Raw genomic sequence first — 21,370 nt, forward strand, 5'->3', positions numbered from 1 at the left:
CGTTATTTTTAAAAATACCGCCCTTGGGCGTTATATTTAAGTAACTAGTTAAATACTGTCAAGTTGACAAATAAAACCTAAGTAAAACTATGGTTACCACAGTTACGCTACGACTACTGCTGATAAATGTACTTATTTGAAAACAAATTATATCAAAATTCATTCAAATTTTTTGCATATAAAAAAGAATTTAGTCTAACATTAAACGTTGAAGGCACCACGGGTATTATAGATAATAACGGTTTCGGTCAACGTATATACCTCAGGCCATAGGCCCTCGGTATATACACCATTGACCATTGATTTTGAGGGGGAAAAGGGGGGAAATTAAGTATATATCCCTACAGCAGGCTTCTGTTAACAGCGGAAAACTATATTTTAACACTAGTTACAGTATTCTAACATGTGTAAACCGCTTGTTAAGTTTGAACAAAAAATATTGGAAGGTGTTAAAGCAATGGGCTAAAATCATTTTAGGATATATGTAATAAAACACTCTGTATCTCGGTCAGGAAAAATATTTTATTTAAGTGTTCTAGGTTAAATCTACATATTTTGTGCTAAGGTTTCTCCAGTTACTATATGGACAATTACTAATGAAACACCCTGTATACACCGGTATTTAGGCCTCAACGCGCTTCCAGTAGGGATCTATGGGGGAGCGTCACCGAGACGCAAGCTCTTATCACTTGCCGTACTGCTCCCTCATAGGCCGATCAGACGCCCGCAAATTCCAGACTAAGCGTCTGACTCATATTAGAATTTTTATACTGACGCGTTAGCCTTTTTTGTTTTCCGTTGACCTGGCTGGGGCTTAAACTCGCATTCATCACTGCGAAGTAAAGTGCAGTCAGACGCTAGTCCCACTGAGCTGTGGGATCGACGAGCTAAGATCTTCTGAGATATAATTTATCACTGTTTCTCTCCTTGTGTAGTGGCTTCCTGTTTAGGTAACGATTCAATACGGCTTTTGATCACAGATTCATCATCTTGTGTATACTTCCTTAATTTCTTCTGGCTTGAGTAAAATAAAAAATCCCCTGGTTGATGCGATATTTGTTTAATTAAAATACAGTGACAGAAGATTACACTTAAAAGTTAAAAAAATGGAAGTGCAAGTCCCTACTCTACTGAATTTTTGGCGGCATATCTTAGCGCCTTCACCAGAATTCAAAAGATTTAATAACATTTTTGGTATACAGTGATAAGCGCGCTAATAACCGGCAAAATATCGCAAAAGATGGAAAACATATTAAGTTGTGAGACAAAAAGTAATGAATCTAGTAGAGGTGGAAATTATCGATATAAACCCTAATTGTTATTTTTTAGTAATAAATGTTATTTATTTATTTTTTTCTGCGGTATGTAGTACAAAACAATAAACAACAATATCTTATTTTCAAAATATGTTTATTAAAAAAACATTTCTCATTAGATCTGATAAACGTGAAAAAACATAAACTAGTGCTTTTATTACACTTTTTTTAAAATATGGAGACATGACCAAAAAAATTAAAGAAAATTCTAGCGAAATAAAACTTATCTCTTAAAAATCCTTTAAACTAAAATAAAACATAAATGTTGTTACAAGATAACTATTTCTTAATCTTAGCCAGGCACTTCAACTTTGGGTCTGACTCACATAACATAATTGAGCTCGATGTTCTAAACAGTACGATGCTCTAAACAATTTTTACCAGTATACTGGCGATATCTCTTTGCGAGGTATTGGGTTCTGTTTGTTCTTCTTCATTATCGTCGTCACTTTGTTCGTTATCAGTGTCAGATTGATATTCAGGAACATAATCATCGTCTTCATCTGATGAGTCACCAAAATCATCTTCGATGGTCTCAGGTTCATCTTCATTCGCCCACAGGTTTTCAGCTTCCCACTCTAACTCTTTTGTTGTCAATATACGCTAATATTTTCTTTTAGAATCTGCCATACTAGCAAACAACAAAAAATCACCTCAAAATTTTAACACCCTTTAACTGCACACTGGGGTCCGAAGTACCCATAGCTCCACTAAAAGCGTTACAGCAAACTATACAACAAACTTACGTGGCGCAGCGACTGCCTCTCAACGTAGTCGGCTATTGACTGAATTTACGTGCAAGGGATCGGCAAAAGACGCAGACATGTGCAAGTTACATTACACGATTCATGCGCCTGGGTTTTTCAGACCCAAGTGTGCAGTTCCAGGGTTTGACATTGACATAGTTTCCCTCCTTTAGACGTATCGGAGGAGTATGACAACTGTCATTGTGACAGAAGAATTTTATTAAATTATCCTGTCACAGGCGTCTCAAGGTGGAAAACTATGTAATGTACTTACTTACTTTCCGTGTCCGAAACACCAACAACTTTAAATTCTGTATTTCCAATGGTTGGCCACATAGATGGCCCTGTCATTTGCTAAAATTAAGTCTTCTTCTGTGCAGGTCTCTCTCAGTCTCTGTGCATGATAGTAGATGCCGACTGGTCTGAACCGCGCCACAGTCGCAGGTATCGTCCTCCTGGTATCCCCATTTTTTCAGGTTACTAGCACAACGTGAAACGCCGGTTCTTAATCTGTTTAGCGCTTTCCAAGTCGGATACGGTAAATTGTGTCCAGCAGCCATTTCCTCTGAGGGAGGAAAATGTGTCGCGGTAGCTGACGTTTGCCATAGCTGAATTCGGCGCGTTTCTGGCGTTTCGGTGATGGATCTTGATGTTTTCAGGAAGCTTTTCTGAGATCTTAGTCTGCTTGGCTGAGTTTGATGGCCATATAAAGTGTCTTCGGTCCGTCTCCTGCTTTTTTCGTTCTACCTCTGACGTGACCTTCCTCCTGATAGGTGGTGGAGCAATCCCAGATATGGGGTATACCTCTTCGATAGGTGTCGGTTTCAAGCAACCCGATATTATACGAACCGTTTCATTTGGAGCCACGTCGACATTCTCTGCGTAAGCAGAGTTTGCCCATACTGGCGCTCCAAACTCCGCAGCCGAAAAACATAATGCTAAGGCAGAAGTGCGAAGAGTGAGTGGTTGTGCTCCCCATTTTGTATTAGTTAGTTTGCGGATGATATTATTTCTGGCACTTACTTTCTTCTTGACATCTTGACAGTGGTATCGGTAAGACAGAGTTCTATCCAGACGTACGCCAAGGTATTTTGGCGTCTCGTTGTGTTCCAGCATCTGACCACGCCATTCTACCCCCATCGGCCTTCGGGCATACTTGTTTCTAAGGTGGAAATCACATACCTGGGTTTTTGTAGGATTTGGTTTCAGATGGTTTTCATCGTAGTATAGAGCTAAGTCTCCCAGGGCATCTGTCAGTTTCACTTCGACTTCATGGAAGGTTCTTCCCTGAGCTGCCACAGCTGTATCATCAGCGTAAATAAATTGCCTTGTTTGTAATGTAATGTTAATTTATACGTTAATATCGATAATTTTACACCTCTACTAGTTTCATCTCTTTTTATTTGATAACTTAATATATTTTTATTTTTTTTGAGTTATTTTGCCTGTCATTACCGCGCTCATCACTGTATATAATATGTATGTGTACTTAGGATAGATCGTAGTATAAAGGTTCGGAGTTATATAGGTCCACCCTAAGTAAAAACCAGTAACATATCGCTCTTTCTAACTAGACGCGGAACCAAAATCAGGCGTGAGAGACATAACCAGGCATCGGTAATAGTCGAGCTACATCATTAGAGCGAGATATACAGTAAGCACCACCCTACTAGATACATAGGAACATTGAGCTATTACAGTCCTGGACCCTTAACTTGTTGCAATGTTTATTTTTGCCTATTTACGTTTAGAACGTCAGAAAATGTATAGGATCGGAATATTAACATATAGTCCAAAAAGCCACTGCGCATCCGTTAGGAAAAATCTTCTGATTCAGACTTTTCCCAAAAAGGACCCCTAAAAAATTTGCATGTTGCCAGGTCTAAAAGTGAGTCAAAAATTTTTTTTCTATAACCATGTTAAAAATGCAACTTTTAGCACTCCATACGAGCGTTAAAAATGCTTATTTAAGGCACTAGTGCTTTAATAGTTATTTTCCTAACAAGTGCAGAAAGCCATTCTTTTCCGCACGCGACTGCAGTTTGCCGAACGACGCGAAGCGGGAGTTCGGCAAGCAGTCGAGTGCGGAAAAGAGACTTTCTGCAAGAGTTAGGAACAATATTTTTTCTAAGAGTCTTTAAAAAATTACCAAATCTTAATCAATTAATTTAATTAATATGAAAATACATACACAAATTAATTATTTGACAAGGTTGTCAAAACCAAACTTTCAATATAATTAGTTAACATGACGACGATCTTGGTTTCCATGACGATGATTCAAAACGACTGTTATTGCCTACCGATTTGACTTTCGAATATTATGTCAAAATAATTTTATTTTATCGAATTGTCGTGTTAATTTCATTAAAACAGGAACACAATAAGATATATTTGAAGCAAATTAGTGAATAATATCTAAATATTAGTTTATTGCATGTATCATAATAACTTTAAAGCCATATTAACATATCTAAATTAACACGCGTGCGAAAAAGTAAAAACCGCGTGCGGAAAAGTAACACGCGTGCGGAAAAGTGAAACTTTCTAAACTAAAATGCGTGCGCGAAAGTAGACATTTTTGCACGCTCGTAGAAAAAAATTTTATGGCACTGCAGTTCGTATTGACCGTATAGGCAATTTTGATGTAATGTCAAAAAATATAAAAATGGAATGTCAGTCAAGTTCAAGTAAAAGTTTTTGTAGATATTTTCCTGTAATTACGTTTGTAGAAAAAATATTGTATGCTATGCGTGTTAAAAAGTACATTTTTAAGGCACTCATGTGAATTGCAGAACTCGCTTCGCTCATTCTGCAAACGTTCACATGCGTGCCTTAAACGTGTACTTTTAACACTTATATCATAAATAACTATTACACGTTTTTTTTATGTTATTTTCCTAAAATTATGTTTTTTGCATCGAACAAAGATTTTTTAGGTTTTTTGGATCATTCTAAACAGAAAAGGTCTTTAGTGATTTTTCTCTAAAGTTGATAGATTTTGACATATAAGCGATTAGAAAATTTAAAAATTGCGAAATCCGCTGTTTTTAATCCTCCAAGACTATGTGAAAAACTGAAAACTTCAATGTTGCCAATGTAGGCAGATATTCTTTAAACATCGATTAATGAAATCCCGAAGACCTTTTTGCAATTAACTTTGCAATATAAAACCCCTTTGTTTTTAATTGCTAATTAAGCGCACGCGACACAATTTTCAACTGTTGCATATGTGTAATATGCGAAAATATATGTGCGGAAAAACATTCTGATTAAATTTTTTTTCACCATCTGGCTTGAAAAGTTGCAAAGATCTTTTTGCAATACAATATCGAAAAGCCCTGTTAGTATGGTATAACTAGACCCAAACCCAGACATCCAAAGTGAAAGTTATCCTCCAACACTAAATTATTCTATATGGTCCACATAATGTTCAGAAAAAAGTCACACCATTTTGAGCGTCAGGTTTGGGGGGGGGGGGGAGGGGGGAGAAATCAGTAAATTCGTAGTTTTTTACGTTTTTCGTAAATATTTTTAAAACTATACGATTTAGCATAAACAACCATCTATACAAAAATGTTCTACATTAAATTTGAAATAAAAAAGGTTCTATGCATAATCTTTCTAAAATGAACTGTATCAAAGTTACTGAGGTAGTATAGTATAATTGGTCCAAAAAAAGGCCTTACCTAAAAATCCAAAGTAAAAGTTTTCCTCCAACACCAAATTGTTCTATATGGTCCACATATTGTTCAGTAAAAAGTTACACCATTTTGAGCGTCCGGTTTGGGTGGGAGATGGGGGAGATATCGGTAAATTAGTACTTTTTTTTAGTTTTTCGTCAATATTTCTAAAACTATGCTTTAGCGTAAACAATGTTTTATGCAAAAATGTTCTACATAAAATTTAAAACAAAAAAAGTCTTACACATAATTGTTATAAAATCAACGGTTCCAGAGTTACGGAGGGTGAAAAGTGGAGGTTTTCGATATTTTTTAAATCTATTGGGTAATTCCCTACTGATTTTCTTTAACAGGATTGTGTTCTATAAATAAAATTTGCTATATTAGTGGCCGATGGTATGTTAGTGATAAGCCCTTGAAGAAACGTCAACCTTACCACCCAAAATTATCATCAATTATCCAAAAAATATAAAAAGTATCGAAAACCTCCACTTTTCATCCTCCATAACTCCGGAACCGTTGATTTTATAACGATTAAGTACAGGGCCTTTTTTGTTTTAAATTGTATGTAGAACATTTTTGTATAGAACATTGCTTACGCTTAAGTATAGTTTTAGAAATATTGACGAAAAACGTAAAAAAAACTACTAATTTACCGACTTCTCCCCCATCTCCCCCCAAACCGGACGCTCAAAATGGTGCAACTTTTTACTGAACCATATGTGGACCATATAGAACAATTTGCTGTAGGAGGAAAACTTTTATTTTGGATGTCTGGGTTAGGCCTTTTTTTGGACCAATTATACTATACTACCTCCGTAACTTTGGAACCGTTCATTTTAGAAGGATTATGCATAAGACCTTTTTTATTTAAAATTTACTGTAGAGTATTTTTGTATGGAGAGTTATTCATGCTAAACCGCACAGTTTTAGAAATATTGACGAAAAACGTAAAAAACTACGAATTTACCGATTTATCCCCCCTGTCCCCCCAAACCCGACGCTCAAAATGGTGTGACTTTTTTCTGAACATTTTGTGGACCATATAGAACAATTTGGTGTAGGAGGATAACTTTCACTTTGGATGTCTGGGTTATGCCATCTTTTGGATCAATTCCATCATACTATGTGTTTTTTAATTGCTAATCAAGCGGCACGACACTATTTTCAACCTTTTCAAGCAAGATGGTAAAAAAAAGTTGAATGAGAAAATTTTTTCGCATATTTACGCATATTACATAGAATGTTGTAAGTATACATGCAAGGGTTAAAAATAGTGTAGCGGCCGCTTGATTAGCAATTAAATAACAAAGGGGTTTTCGATACTGTATTGCAAAAAACTCCTCGGGATTTTATCAATCGATGTTTACATAATATCTACCTACCTTGTTAACATTGAAATTTTAAGTTTTTTAGATAGTTTTTAAGGGGTTAAACATTGTCAATTTCAAAATTTTAAAACTTTAATCGCTTATATGTCAAAAACTATCAACTTTAGAGAAAAGTCACTAAAGACCTTTTCTGTTTTGAATGATCCAAAAAACCTAAAAAAACTTTGTTCGATGCAAAAAAAAATAATTTTAGAAAAAAAAAGCAAAAAAAAATACGTTTAAAAATTTTTTGACCCACTTTTGGACCTAGCAACATGTAAATTGGTTAAAAGGTTCTTTTTGCTTAAAATTGTGCAAAAAATCAGAATCAGAATATTTTTCCTAGCGGATGCGCAGTGGCTTCCTTGACTAATAGAAAGCTGACAAATAATAGATCATACCTGATCGAATTTTGATGTTTATAGTTGTCATTTTATTAAAGTTGTAAAAGTTTTAAAGTATTGTAATATTCTTGGTGTTTGAATAAAATTATTTTACAGCAGAGTAATAATAAATTGAAAAATACTGTATGACTTGTACACACGTCTAAGTAGGTCAAACCGGCAAACAGGTGTATGTTCTTAAAAAAATTGATAGTGTGTAAATTTTTTTTTATTAAAATTAGCTGAGTACTTTCAGCATATCACGTGTCATTACGTTGCCGGTTTGACCAGAGTAATAATGCTTTTAATGAATGTATTTTTTGTGTGGAAAAACAATTAGTTTGAATAGTTTCTTGACAGTAACATGACGGGGATGAAAGTCACATCTGAGAACGGACGGATTAGCCCATAAGCATAGCAATTATTTACATATCCATGTATCTAGTAGGGTGGCGCTTACTGTATAAAAAAGCATCTCAAAATTTTAACGCAGGCAACTCTTTTCATTATTATTCTTTTTAGTTCAGACGAGTTTAGTCTGCGCAACCATAAAACAAAATCTGATATCACGTAAGGCTTTTATGACCTCTAAACCAGTTTTATGTAACCGAAGCCTGTCAATGAACATTTGCAAAAAGGTCCTAAAATGTTACGTGTGGTCTATATTATTGTATGGTTGTGAGACATGGACGTTCAAAACCACAATGCTAAATAACTTAGAAGCACTCGAATTGTGGTGCTATAGATGAATCCTAAAGATATCGTGGGTTTCGCACACTTCCAATGAAAATGTTCTCCAAATGATGAATTCAGAACGTCTTCTCATAAACATCATAAAGAGGAGAAAAACAGAATACTTCGGCCATATAATTCTTCTTCTTAAAGTTCCCTCTCCTATCGGACGTTGGATATCATAATGGCGATGGGCACTTTGTTGGCTGCTGCTCTAAATAGTTGTAATGAACTACAGTTAAACATTCTCTAAGGTTCCTCAGCCAGGAGATGCGTCTTCTTCCTATGCTTCTTCTTCCTTGGATCCTTCCTTGCATAATAATTCTCAGCAACTCATATTTTTCTCCTCTGGTAATGTGACCCAAATATTCTAGTTTTCTAGTTTTTATACTTTTCATAATTTCAATATAATTAGAGGACCTAAATACAATCTACTTCACCTTATAATACAAGGAAAAGTGGAGGGAAAGAGATCAATTGGTTGAAAGAGACTTTCATAGTTGCGTAATATTAGACAATGATGTGGTTCCACGGTAGAACAATTATTAGGGAACTTGTAAACATGATGACGGCCAACGTCTGAATACTGACACGACACCTGAAGAAGAAGAAGTTGTCCTAAAAAATATATCCGTCACATCACTTTTCCACAAAATTGACCAGTCTTCACAGTTAGTATTTAAAAGCAAATAGCGATCTTACATTGTTTATTGTATATTGTTTATAAGTAAAAAGGACGTTTAATCTGTGGCACTTTTAAAAAGAATTACTTATTGACCCAGTTATAAATGATGAAATAGAAGAAGAGGATGCAGAAGAAACGATCACACAGGAACCATCATTAGAAGAAGTAAAAGACACTATCATAAAGGGGAATAATGGAAAGGCATCTGGGAAGGACGAAATAAATCTAGATAAAAAAAAAGACGGAGGGGACATGTTACATGAAAAAAATACACGATGTTGTTCTGAAGCTATTTCCTTGTGGAATTTTTCTAATAAACTATTTTAGATGGGAAATAAGCCACAATTTTACTAAAAAAATGATTTTATTAACGTTTCGACGTCCAAATCGGATGCCGTAGTAAAAACACGGCATGTATTTGACAACGGCATCTGATTTGGACGTCGAAACGTTAATAAAATAATTTTTTTAGTAAAATTGTGGCTTATTTCCCATTTAAAATAGTTGATTGAAAATACACGAATTGATTAAGAAAATATGGAAAGAGAAGACAATGCCAAACGAGTGGGAAATTGGACAGACTAAAACGATCAGATGGACAGATAAAAAAGGAGAACAGCATGAGTTCAGGAGCCACGAATGTATTGCACTATTAAAAATTGCATATAAAATATTATCGTCAATCATACAAAAAAGATTAACGGATGAATAAAAAAATATCATAGGACAATATCAATGCCTAATGAACAAATCAAAAGTCAGTATGTATTCTAACACAAAAAGCGGAAACAGAAGAATTCGAAATAAATAAAGGGATGAGACTAGGTGACTCACTGTTAAACTTGGCAGTAGATTTTGCGTTAAGAAAGATCTACAAGGGAAACCTAAGAGCATCAGGTTACCCACTAAGATGATATAGCGATAGTATCAAAAACAAGAAAAATCATGAAAAAATTATTAATGGAGATTTAAGAAGAGGGGAAGAAGATGGAACTAAAAATTATTGAAAAGAAAACAAAACAAATGAGAGTTGGAAAAGCAGAACAAAGCAGGGAGATAAGGATAGGAAATAAGAAATTTGAAGAAGTACAAAAACTTACATATCTGGGCTTTATGACAAACAACAAAGGGGAAAGAAGAACGGAGATCAAAGAATGAATTACTGCGAGAAACCGGGTATACCAAAAAATAGAAAAATGAAAAAATTAATATTTATAAAACAATAATAAGACCAATAACAATGTATGCAACAGAAACGATGACTATGACAAAAAAGAAGAAGAGAAATTAAGAATAAATGAATAAAAGATAATAAAAACAATACTGGGTCTAGTGAGAATCGAAGAACACGAGTATAGAAGGAGAAGGAATAAAGAAATTTTAGAAGAATTAAATGGAAAAGATAAAATAAAGAAAATAAAAGTACAAATAATCAAACGGCTGACAGCTATGTTAAGGCTATGGAGACAAGGACCAGAATCCGTATCAAAAGCTATGCTATTATGGCCACCAGGAAGAAAAATTAGACGTGGTAGACTCAGATCGAAATGGTTAACTGAAGTATAGGAGGACCTAAGCAGGGCAGGAATTCTAAAATGGACAGAGAAGACAATAGACCGGAAGAAATGGAGACATGATAGTGAACAAATACAATGATGATGGGGAGTGATCCACCCCGTAAAATGGATCTAGAAAGCGAAAGCGACGAATCATCGGATGTTAAGCCATATACTATACATTTTGTTTATTAAATATTGTTATCACCAAATTTATCAAAAGAAGTTGTTAGATATCTCTCGTAGAGAGTGTCACGAAAAAGCTTTTTATTTGTTAATTTCTCTGCTCTTATTCACTGTATCATGTCAAAACATATTAAAATATAGATCATAATCATTCTTTTAATGAAGAGTTTCAAATTCAGCATATTCAAAATAAAGGCCTTAAGCTATCTTTATTAGAATCTATGGAAATTAATAAATTAGAAAATATAGATATAATAATTCTGAATAACCAACTCGAGACAAACAGCTCCCCACTCCTCAACCTCTTCAGTTAATGATTTTAAAAGGGCAAACACATAGTAAACTAAATCACTTGAGAAAGGCACCTTGCCGAAACAGCTGTATTCACATAGTTATAATATATTTTGCGGAAGTATAGAAAATACACGTATTCAGTGTTTTATTGTTAGATAAAATGAACTTCCATCAAGTAACGGTCGAATCCATCAATTATTTTAAAATATGTTGAGGGTACTTTAATTTAAGTAGGTATTTTATTTATTACTTTTTATTCGACAACATATCTCCCAAAAGAGAGAAATTGCTTCTTTCAAAAGACTGATGGCTTGTTCATAATGAAATGAAGAAGTATACATAAAATCTATTTTTATAGGTTATGTTAGTGTATTATGAAAATTTTATAGCTATGCAATCCAAAGGTTTTCTACTTTCACCAAATTTGTTTTCTAGTGCTTTTATATGTAAGTGTACAATTTGAAATAATATATTATTAAAACCTAGATAACTAAACATTAAGATGAGTATTTATTACATACGACACCTATAATGTAATTTTTTTAAAATACAAACAAAAGTTCAATTGTAACACATTTTTTAAGAACTTCTTGTCAAAATGTTTTAAAAATCTCATGCAACAAATATATTTAATTTAATTGTTGTAATCATTGTACAGCTTTATTATTCTATACAAAGAAATATAATACTCTAATATATTATGAAAGGTTTCTTTAATAATTATTATTCTACGAAAATAAAACTTACTTTACAGATACTTATTTTTGAAAACACTTTCACAACAACACGCCAGTAGCATAGGAATCGGTTACGATAACTTAAACTGATTTGTCAATAAAATAATTGAAAACTGCAGTATCGCCCATGTGACTGAAATCTTATAACTTTTCCAACTTAACACTGACCTACTAACCTAACATTGTTTCCAGTAACTCACCTATTATATCACATATCTTTAACTGATAAAGAATGAAAAACATTTGTCGCTAGAACATGCCCTTCTGGTAAATTATTGTGGTTACTCTGTGTTTCATAATGATTCGTACGTCACAGGTGTCCAGCAGAAGTTTTATTACAATTGCATTGATTTTGAAAAGCGGTTTACACTGTTGTTTACCGGGACTACTGAATGAATCGTCCTGCATAGAGTTTTCCTTGTGCATTTCCTGCGAGAGCCATCTCCTGAGGGTACGTCAAAATAGTTGGGTTGAATTGGTAGCGGGCTACTTTATGTATTGATTTAACAGCAAAATTTGTTGAAAATAATTTTATAAATAAGATAAAACTAAAAATTCAGAAATACTGTGTACATTGTACATATCGCTTTATATTTAAGGGCAAAGTTTAAAATTTAAATACTTTTATGCATACAGAGTGCGGCCAAAGTGCGAAAAAATATTTAGATAAAAGTTAGACTCTTTCCGATGCTCTCGTTTTTGCAATTTAAGGTTTGGCAATGTTATAAGAGTTTTGCGATCTTAAAAGGTTAGGTTTTTTTTATCAATCTCGTAGCCATATTAACACCCTGTAGAATTGTAGAGGTTTGGCATAAAAAAATCTTATTATGTCTATTATCTTATAGTTTTTAATATAGTCTAATATTATTGTCCGAAATGACTAACATAGGAAAACATATACGATATACGTTTGGTATACAGGAGTGGTCGAAACTTGGACTGTTTCGGAAGGCAGAAAATTCATAAATACTCTAGGCCTAGGCTAATTAGCAAAATACAAGGAAAAGTTATTTACCAGCAATTTTATTGCTGGAATCGAATCTTATGATGGTATATATTAATAATAAAGGTATACAAAGTCCGCAGATAGTGTACTAATTTTTTTATAAACAAAATGGCGCCCGAAAATCGTGTTTTTTCAATTTTTGCTCTATAACTCCAAAGATTTTAACTTTACATCAAAAACACTCAAATAAAAATTTACCGCAATTAAATTCTGCATAGAGTCGTGTTTTTCCCGATTTACTTCGACGAAAATTTTCTCCGGAAAATGCGGGTTTTTTCGAACAAAATCTTTAATTTTCAACTAAAATTTTAGGTAAGTAATTGTTTATCAATAATTAAATAACTTGGCCAAATAAAGGCTCTTTTCGTATAGATTATAATTCCAGAAGCCGATGGAAATTGAACGAAGAGTTTAGCAATAATTGAATTGTTGATTAAACATTTACGGTCGCTATAATAACCACAACAATTAAGATACATAAAAAAAATATGATTTTTGTATAAAAAGAAACTCTACCTATCTTTACAGAATTGAAATTAGACTATTTAAGCGGCCTCAGGAATATTTTAAAATTATAAACAATTTTTTGGCTTATAAACAAATATATCTCAAGAATATCTCGGGAAATATTAAATTAATTGAAATCATGAATACGGTATTGGAAAAAAAGCGGCAGCACGCTTGTTTTAAAGGAAAAACCGTTTATTTGCGATGAGTGGTTCCTGAGATACAACCGGTCAAAGTTGACCGGCATTTACGGCAAAGATATAAACAATAAGATCATAATTTTTGAACCATCACCTTTTTATTTGGTCCACTCTGTCCACACCAATTTTCATATCGTTAAAATACTCATAACATATATTATTATAATAAAAACTATCGATATTTCGAGTGAAAATTGCCAAAAATCGCAAAATTCCAATCAAAAATGAGTAAAAAATGATTAAAATAAACTCATTCTCGGGAGGAAAAGTAGCACTTTGCTCCCTTGTTATACAAATAGCTATTATTCTAACTCAAGAGTCTGTTTACTTCATTTTCAGGAATACGATTATACTGTCAGGTAATTTCATTAAAAGTCAATTTATGTACTTTTGAGACCCCGTTTTAATTTGTTTTTATTAACTGTACTGGTAATTTTATTTGATAACTGTAGCGAAGGAATTACATTTGGTTTAAATCGTGCGTCTTTTGTTGGCAAATCTAAATAATAAAGAAGAACATTTATTCATAAACTATAAAAAAAAACTAACACGTCCTCTTAAATAAAATTACCTACCTGGCAGTATCTAACTGTCTATTGTATATAATAATTTTATCTCCCTTAAAATTACGTGAACTCTTGTATTAGGATAAACATGTTTTAATTTTGAAACCTACAGTTTTCCAGCCTTTTAATTGATCAACTTTCATTTTATGATTAAAAATCAGTTAAAAAGCAATATCAGCACGCGGAAAACGCCTTTCAAGATTGCAGCATTAAATTTGAATATTTTGTCGAGATATTCGGCACACATATTCGTAATATAGTAAAGAATGGCGGTACATAGTCTAATTTGAGAAATATGTTGGTATGTGGAAATTACTCTATAATTAAATAAAATATTGCAAAAACGAGCCTGTACCGCCATTAAGAACAACAAAAAAATACACTTTCTTCAAATAAACTTTTTTATACCATTCCTTAATTTTGTGTCACATTGGAACTGCTAAAAACGATTATCTACAACAAGAAATCGAACTTGACTGACTTGGCAACTTTTAGCGCGCCTATAAGTATAGTAATTATTGTAATGTCAATGTCACTGTCGTACTGCCGACGCACTGTTGCCGCACTGTTGAAAGTTCGCAGAACTTTCGAAAAACAAAAATATTGATGACGTGCTGATGTTGCCTCTTAAAGCCACATAATCTTTTTTTGGAATAGGTAAACAATGGCATAGTTATTTATACGACTTTTACTGCTGCATCCAATTCTAGCACATTTAAAATATTTAACGTTTTTAGTAAGTTGACTTGCTTGACAAGGAAGAACTATTAGACATCGACATTGGCAAATGAGACTTTCGGAATTTGTTTACAAAGAAATTTAGATCTAACTATAACATCACCTGATTGTAACAACATATACAAAATTGAAAATAGAGTTTATGTAAGACTGAAATACGTGTAAAAAAGTTATAAAATTGACAATCCTTTCTGTTATTATGCGATTTTTCAATTATTAAACTAGTAACTAAAAAAGGAATTATATCTGTCCTATAAAATATTTTGTCATCAACAGCAGTAAGAATCAATACTACTTTAAAAATTAGAGCTACCTTCAGTGTGCTTACGTTTTGTAGCAAAAGATGGCGACAGAAGTGTTCGAGCAAAAAATTTTACGTTCAATATAGAAAATGAATGGATAGCCATTATTGTTATTACCTTGTGGATAGATTAAGCGATGAGACCCTTTGAATAATTACGTACATTATCTTTCTGGTAATAAATTTTAAAATTTCCCCTTTATAACGAGATTAAATATAAAGCCTACCCACATTGTGGACTGTGATGACCCACATTTTCTTTTGATATTCTCTCCGATATGAAATATGTTGAAAGTGAAAACATTAATCTCTACCGTATTATTAAAAGAGAACCTTGTACGCTGTAACTAAGAATGAGCTAATCAAAAATCGTGTTATTGGTCAGATCCATATTCAAATTTATTCATAAGTAATTCCAATTACATAATGTAGTAGGACTGAAATTTACAATCAGATATTATTATCCCAGACTGTGGGTGAAAAAACATCATATAATTCAGGAATTTTTGAAACCTATCAGGTGTTGTAAAGGACGATGGCAGGAATAACTTATACTAAAATGTAACCAAAAACTTCAGGAGCTTTTTTATTTATGACGTTTTTCATTTGTTAAATTTGCAATTTTTAAAGATTTTTAATTTTGCAGCTTGGGATATTCATTTTAGAGAAAAACTTTTAAATAGAAAATTGTAGTAAATTAAAAAACCTACAACTTGAGCTATAACAAGTTTAATTTTGTTAATACGTTATTCCAAAACAGCCTGCGGAATGTCCAAAATGGCCCTTTTTTGCAATTACATTATTTATTGTAAAAATAACTTTCATTTATTTTTAAGGCTTTAAAATGAAGTGCTTTTAATACCAAATATAAAAAAAACACAGAGCCCGATTGGTAAACTAATTGCTTAGATATTATAACTTGTTTATCCCAAGGGGTCAAATGTCGAAGGCTATAACTTAAAAAAAAATCGAAGAGAGTTAATCCAAGATCCACTCTCCTTCTAAAGACTTATATTTTCATATTCTGATGTAAATAAATGCGTAAAACATTTTTCAATCTCTTATTTTGAATTTGAAAATAAGGGGGCAAATTTCGTTACCAACATTTAGAACTGAAGTCGCCCCTGTACATTATATGAGTTTCTAACTTGTAGATTATTGTTGTTGAACACAAAATAAAGATTCAAAACAAAATAAAAATTTTCTACGAACAAATGAAGCCGAGATAATTGTTTTTGTTTTCTTAAATCGTAGGGACTTTATTTATAACAATTAAGCAATTATTTCACAGTCATTGACTAAAGAAAGACCTATATTATCTTAAAATAAAAATTATTTTAAACTAATATTACATTTAATTATTAAAAATGATTTTTTACATTGTAGTGGAGATTTATTATTCTGAACGAAAGTGATTTATTGTGTCGGTTGCCCTTAGCAACGGTTAGCAACTTATAGTACATTGAATCACGGTTTTTGCTCCAAATTTTAAAGCACCGCTTGAATTCACTTGAAATTTAGCAAACACATAGATACCATGTCAAAGAATAAAAATTGTATTGGGCCTCTGTGTGCATTTGTCCTGGGGGTGACATTTTTAATTTGTCTTCAGCAACAACAATCTGCAAGTTAGAAACTCATAGGATGTACAGGGGCGGCGTCAGTTCTAAATGTTTATAACGAAATTTGCCCCCTTATTTTCAAACCCGAAATAAGAGGTTGAAAAATGTTTTACGTATTTATTTACATCAGAATATAAAAATATAAGTCTATAGAAGGAGAGTGGATCTTGGATTAACTCTCTACGATTTTTTCAAAAAGTTATAGCCTTCGACATTTGACCCCTTGGGATAAACAAGTTATATTATCTAAGCAACAAGTTTACCAATCGGGCTCTATAATTTTTTTTATATTTGGTATTGAAAGCTTTTCATTTAAAGCCTTAAAAATAATAAATGAAAGTTATTTTTACAATAAATAATGTAATTGCAAAAAACGGCCATGTTGGACCTTTCGCAGGCTGTTTTGGAATAACGTATTAACAAAATTAAACTTGTTATAGCTCAAATTGTAGGTTTTTTAATTTACTACAATTTTCTATTTAAAAGTTTTTTTCTAAAATGAATATCCCAAGCTGCAAAATTAAAAATCTTTAAAAATTGCAAATTTAACAAATGAAAAACTTCATAAATAAATAAGCTCCTGAAATTTTTGGTTACATTTTAGTATAAGTTATTCCTGCCACCGTCCTTTACAACACCTGATAGGTTTCAAAAATTCCTGAATTATATCCTGAAATCGACCTATTTTTCACCCAGAGCTTGGATTATAATTATAATGTATTTTTTCTATGGATGCTATAAAATGTGCAACTTATCTCACTACTTACATACATTCAAAATGAATAATTCCTTAGGCAGTGAGAAAAGTCGGCCATTGCAGTGAGAAATATTTTTTCTCACGGGTTCACCGCCGGTTTACATACATATGATCGCCATTTCCACGGTAACATGCACAATACAAACACAATTATTTTTGTCAAGCAAAATGTGTTCAAACTTGTCAAAACTTATCAAAAATTACCTTTTAAGACTGTTCAACTGTGAATTATAATTTTAAATAAATAAAGTATATAAATATTAAGAATATTAAATACCTATTTGTATATATGTATTTGATTTCAATTTAGGCATATAATATACCTAAATTCACCTAAATTATTTAATTTTAAAGTTTGAAGTCTTGACAAAAACGCATCCATAGAAAAAGTACAGTGTACAACACGAGAGAAAATGACATATTTCTCTCTTGCTTGATTTGCGGCACTCGCCTCGTGCCTCGGCTCGTGCCAACAAACTTCTGCGCTTGTGAGAAATATGTCTTTTTTCTCTCTTGTTATACAATATACTATATTTTGATATAAAATTATTAGCTATCCGCTGGGAGCATTAACTATGAGTATAGGTTACGTGGTACACTCTGACGTCGCGGTGGATGATCTTATGTGTATGCTTTATGTGTAAATAACAAAAACAAGAGATTATTTTAAATTTTAATATTAATTTTGTGCTAATGTATCAATAAATTAATAGACATTTGCAATAAATACTCAATATGGTAGAAAATGTCAGACACAATACATAAATATAGTTTTGAAAAATACGAAGAGACTTTAAGGCTGACAGCTGAAGTGTGACGTTACGACTGTCATATTGTTATTTGTAACCAAAGGTTGAAAAGCCTGAATCTGCCCAATCTCAAGCCTTTTTAATTTCTATAAAGTTGAAATTTTGTGCCATCTGCTGATTTTTCTGCTTAACTGTAGTGTTTTTAAGATAATACCACCATAATTTGGTCTTAAATTTCTATGAAATATAGTTTTTAGTGATATTCACCAAGCAAAGGTTAGGAGTTTTTGTAAACCATTGTATTTTGAATACTAAAAAGTGGTAATGTGCTTGGATTGCCCGGATTGTAAACATTATAGTGAAAGAGGAATATGTAGATTCTTTGTGTTTACAAAGTATCTGGTTGAAAAGAAGAAGTGGATTTCATTACTAAGGTAAGAAAGTATAATGAAGAAAAATAACCGAATTTATCGCCCGTGGGGGACGTCTTACAAATTATGCCGCCATGGGAAGCACTGTCGACATGCCATATTCTCTCCATGTATTGCCGTGCAAGTGATCTGAAAGTACACATGAGAATCCACACCGGAAAAAAACCGAAGAAAAATTATCAATGTGAAATATGCTTAAATAGTGTAGGAAACAGAGGTTGAACCTTGCAAAATGGACACAAGTCCGGTTTTATTTTTTTTTCTGGTATATCAAGGGGTGCTTATTATAAGACTAACATTTTCTGAAAAAATTTCGTCCCGCAACCCCCCTTTTCACCCCTTTAAAGGGGGTAATTTGTGGTTTTTGCGGAACGTAGCCCTTCCTTAACTTTTACCAAAAATTTCTTTTATAGAAATATAAAGCAGACTATATTTTATACGATTTATTTCACGACAGCATATGTCTATCATCCACCGTTTAGCGGGGGTGGCGCCCCAAAGTTGACAAGTTTTTAAAAAAGATGTTTTTGATAAAAATATATTTTTCCCTAACTGTAACGGAAATTAAGAAGAAATCCTGCGGCAATTATTCACAAATAAGTGACTGATTTTTTGGTATATGTTTCACTTAAGGGTAATAGCCCTATTTTTAATTACAGGGTGTTACATTTTAAAAAACCCCTTTTCATACCATTTATACCTGAACCGTTTATGCTAGAGTAAAAAGTCTTTCAGTGATTACCCATGTACTGGTGCTATTTACAAATTTGTATAATGCACCCCCATTTTTTTCCCGGAACCACCCCAAAAAAAGAAGAATTAATAAATAAAGTGATTTTCTTCGAATACTTCACACACAATGCCCTTTATTAATATGCTTCATATATCATTTTGTGCAAGTTATTATTACCCATGCATGGAAACCAAAAGCAATTTCTTAGTGCAACCCCTGTAGCGAAAAAAAAATAAATAAAATGGGGGGTTAAATTTTTTTTTGTTTTTTGCCTTTTGATCCGTATGGGCATATTCTTCATCAATAGTGCTTTTCAAAAATATATATGGTTATTGCAACATCCCTGCGGAAACCACCCCTATCCTTGAAAATATACTGCAGAAACTACCCCTATCCCTTGGCGAGGATGTTTTTACGATGTTCTCATTACCTATGCATTCTTTTTAAACAAAACTTATACAAGGTTAAAGCCCACTATTTACTCTAAAAATTAGGTCCCATTCATTTTTTTGGTATAAGTAACCGTTACGGCACAGTGGCGCCGTAAACCTCATATTCTTTGGCGGGCTCCAGTTTTCGTTTTTTTTTCGTCATCTGTTCGTTTTATTGATAAAGTACTTATGTAAAATAAAACAACACAGTGTAACCTACAAATTATGACCTATACACATTTTACACTTTGCGCCCCAAAGCCACAGTGGTGGCCCAAAATCAATTTTTGCATATTTTCGCCACCTATACGCATTTTATTGCATTAATGCTATCTCAATAGGACAATATTCACCCTTAAGTGGCCGCTAAGCAGTGGGGGATCCAGGGAGGGGTGATGGGGCGATCACCCCCCCTCTCAAACCAAGTGATATTATATTTAAAGAATATAAAAATATTCATTTATTTTTATAGAAATTTAGCCAACTGGCACCCCCCTCTTAACGATGCTGGATCCGCCACTGTCGCTAAAGCATAAAAAGTACGCCATTCTTATAAAAATAATAATATAATTTAAGTATTTCTATAAAAACTAATGAATATTTTTATAATCTTTAAATATAATATCACTTAGTTTGAGAGGGGGTGATCGCCCCCATCACCCCTCCCTGGATCCCCCACTGTTTAGCGACCACTTAAGGGTGAATATTGTCCTATTGAGATAGCATTAATGCAATAAAATGCGTGTAGGTGGCGAAAATATGCAAAAATTGATTTTGGGCCACCACTGTGGCTTTGGGGCGCAAAGAATGTAACATGTGCATAGGTCATAATTTGTAGGTTACACTGTGTTATGTTATTTTACATAAGTACTTTATTAATAAAACGAACAGGTGACGAAAAAAAAAAACAAAAACTGGAGCCCGCCAAAGCATATCTGAGGTTTACCGCGCCACAGTGTTACCGCGCAACTTAAATAGAATTAAAAACAATCAAACAAATCATAGAATTTTCTAATTAAGATATCTGTATAACTTTTATTATAAATATGTCAGGGTTCTAAGTTCAGTTCAGAAATACCCTTCTCTTTGTCTAGTGTTCCATAACAAATAATAGGAACAGCAGGAAATAAATAAAATGGAAATGTGTTCCATACAATTCGATATAATGTTCAAATAATACCTTGGAAAATTATTACACGTATAAACAAATCAATAAAACATATCAATGTGTCCCTATCCCGACAAATTAAACTGAGCACTTAATTATGTTAGCTTTAACAGATAACAGCTGCCACTTTAAAGAAAATTAACAAAGAGAAAACGAGAAAAGGACTCATCAAATATGGACCTAAAGTTCTAATTAAGCGGCTAAGACAACTTTTCCAGGAATGCGTAAATAAGCATGAAATACCTGAAGAATGGAAAGAGTCACATCTGAGCACTATACACAAAAAGGGAGATAAATCAAAACCTGAAAACTATAAAGGAATTGCAGTCACTAGAAGAAAAATACCAAGATATGGAAGCCGAAGAACAGGCTGGTTTTCAAACCAAAAAGAAAGTTGCTCGTGGCCAAGAAATATATCTGATGTTTGTTGATCTTAGAAAAGCATATGATAGTGTCCCACTGGGTAAATTATG

The 21,370-nt window shown here is 33.0% G+C and overlaps 2 protein-coding genes across 2 annotated transcripts in view; both read right to left on the reverse strand.

Annotated features, from left to right (window-relative positions):
• LOC114332272 (transmembrane protein 164) overlaps nt 1-12,060 on the reverse strand; it is a 48,796-nt gene extending 36,736 nt beyond the window's left edge. The window contains exon 1 of the mRNA XM_028282041.2: nt 11,889-12,060. The gene's annotated coding sequence lies outside the window, so the exon portion shown is untranslated. The remainder of the gene's footprint in view (nt 1-11,888) is intronic.
• LOC114332274 (transcription factor Dp-1) overlaps nt 1-21,370 on the reverse strand; it is a 487,697-nt gene that overhangs the window by 202,355 nt on the left and 263,972 nt on the right. The window lies entirely within an intron of this gene.

The sequence above is a fragment of the Diabrotica virgifera genome, chromosome 4 (assembly GCF_917563875.1).
Source record: "Diabrotica virgifera virgifera chromosome 4, PGI_DIABVI_V3a".
Lineage (NCBI taxonomy): Eukaryota > Metazoa > Arthropoda > Insecta > Coleoptera > Chrysomelidae > Diabrotica > Diabrotica virgifera.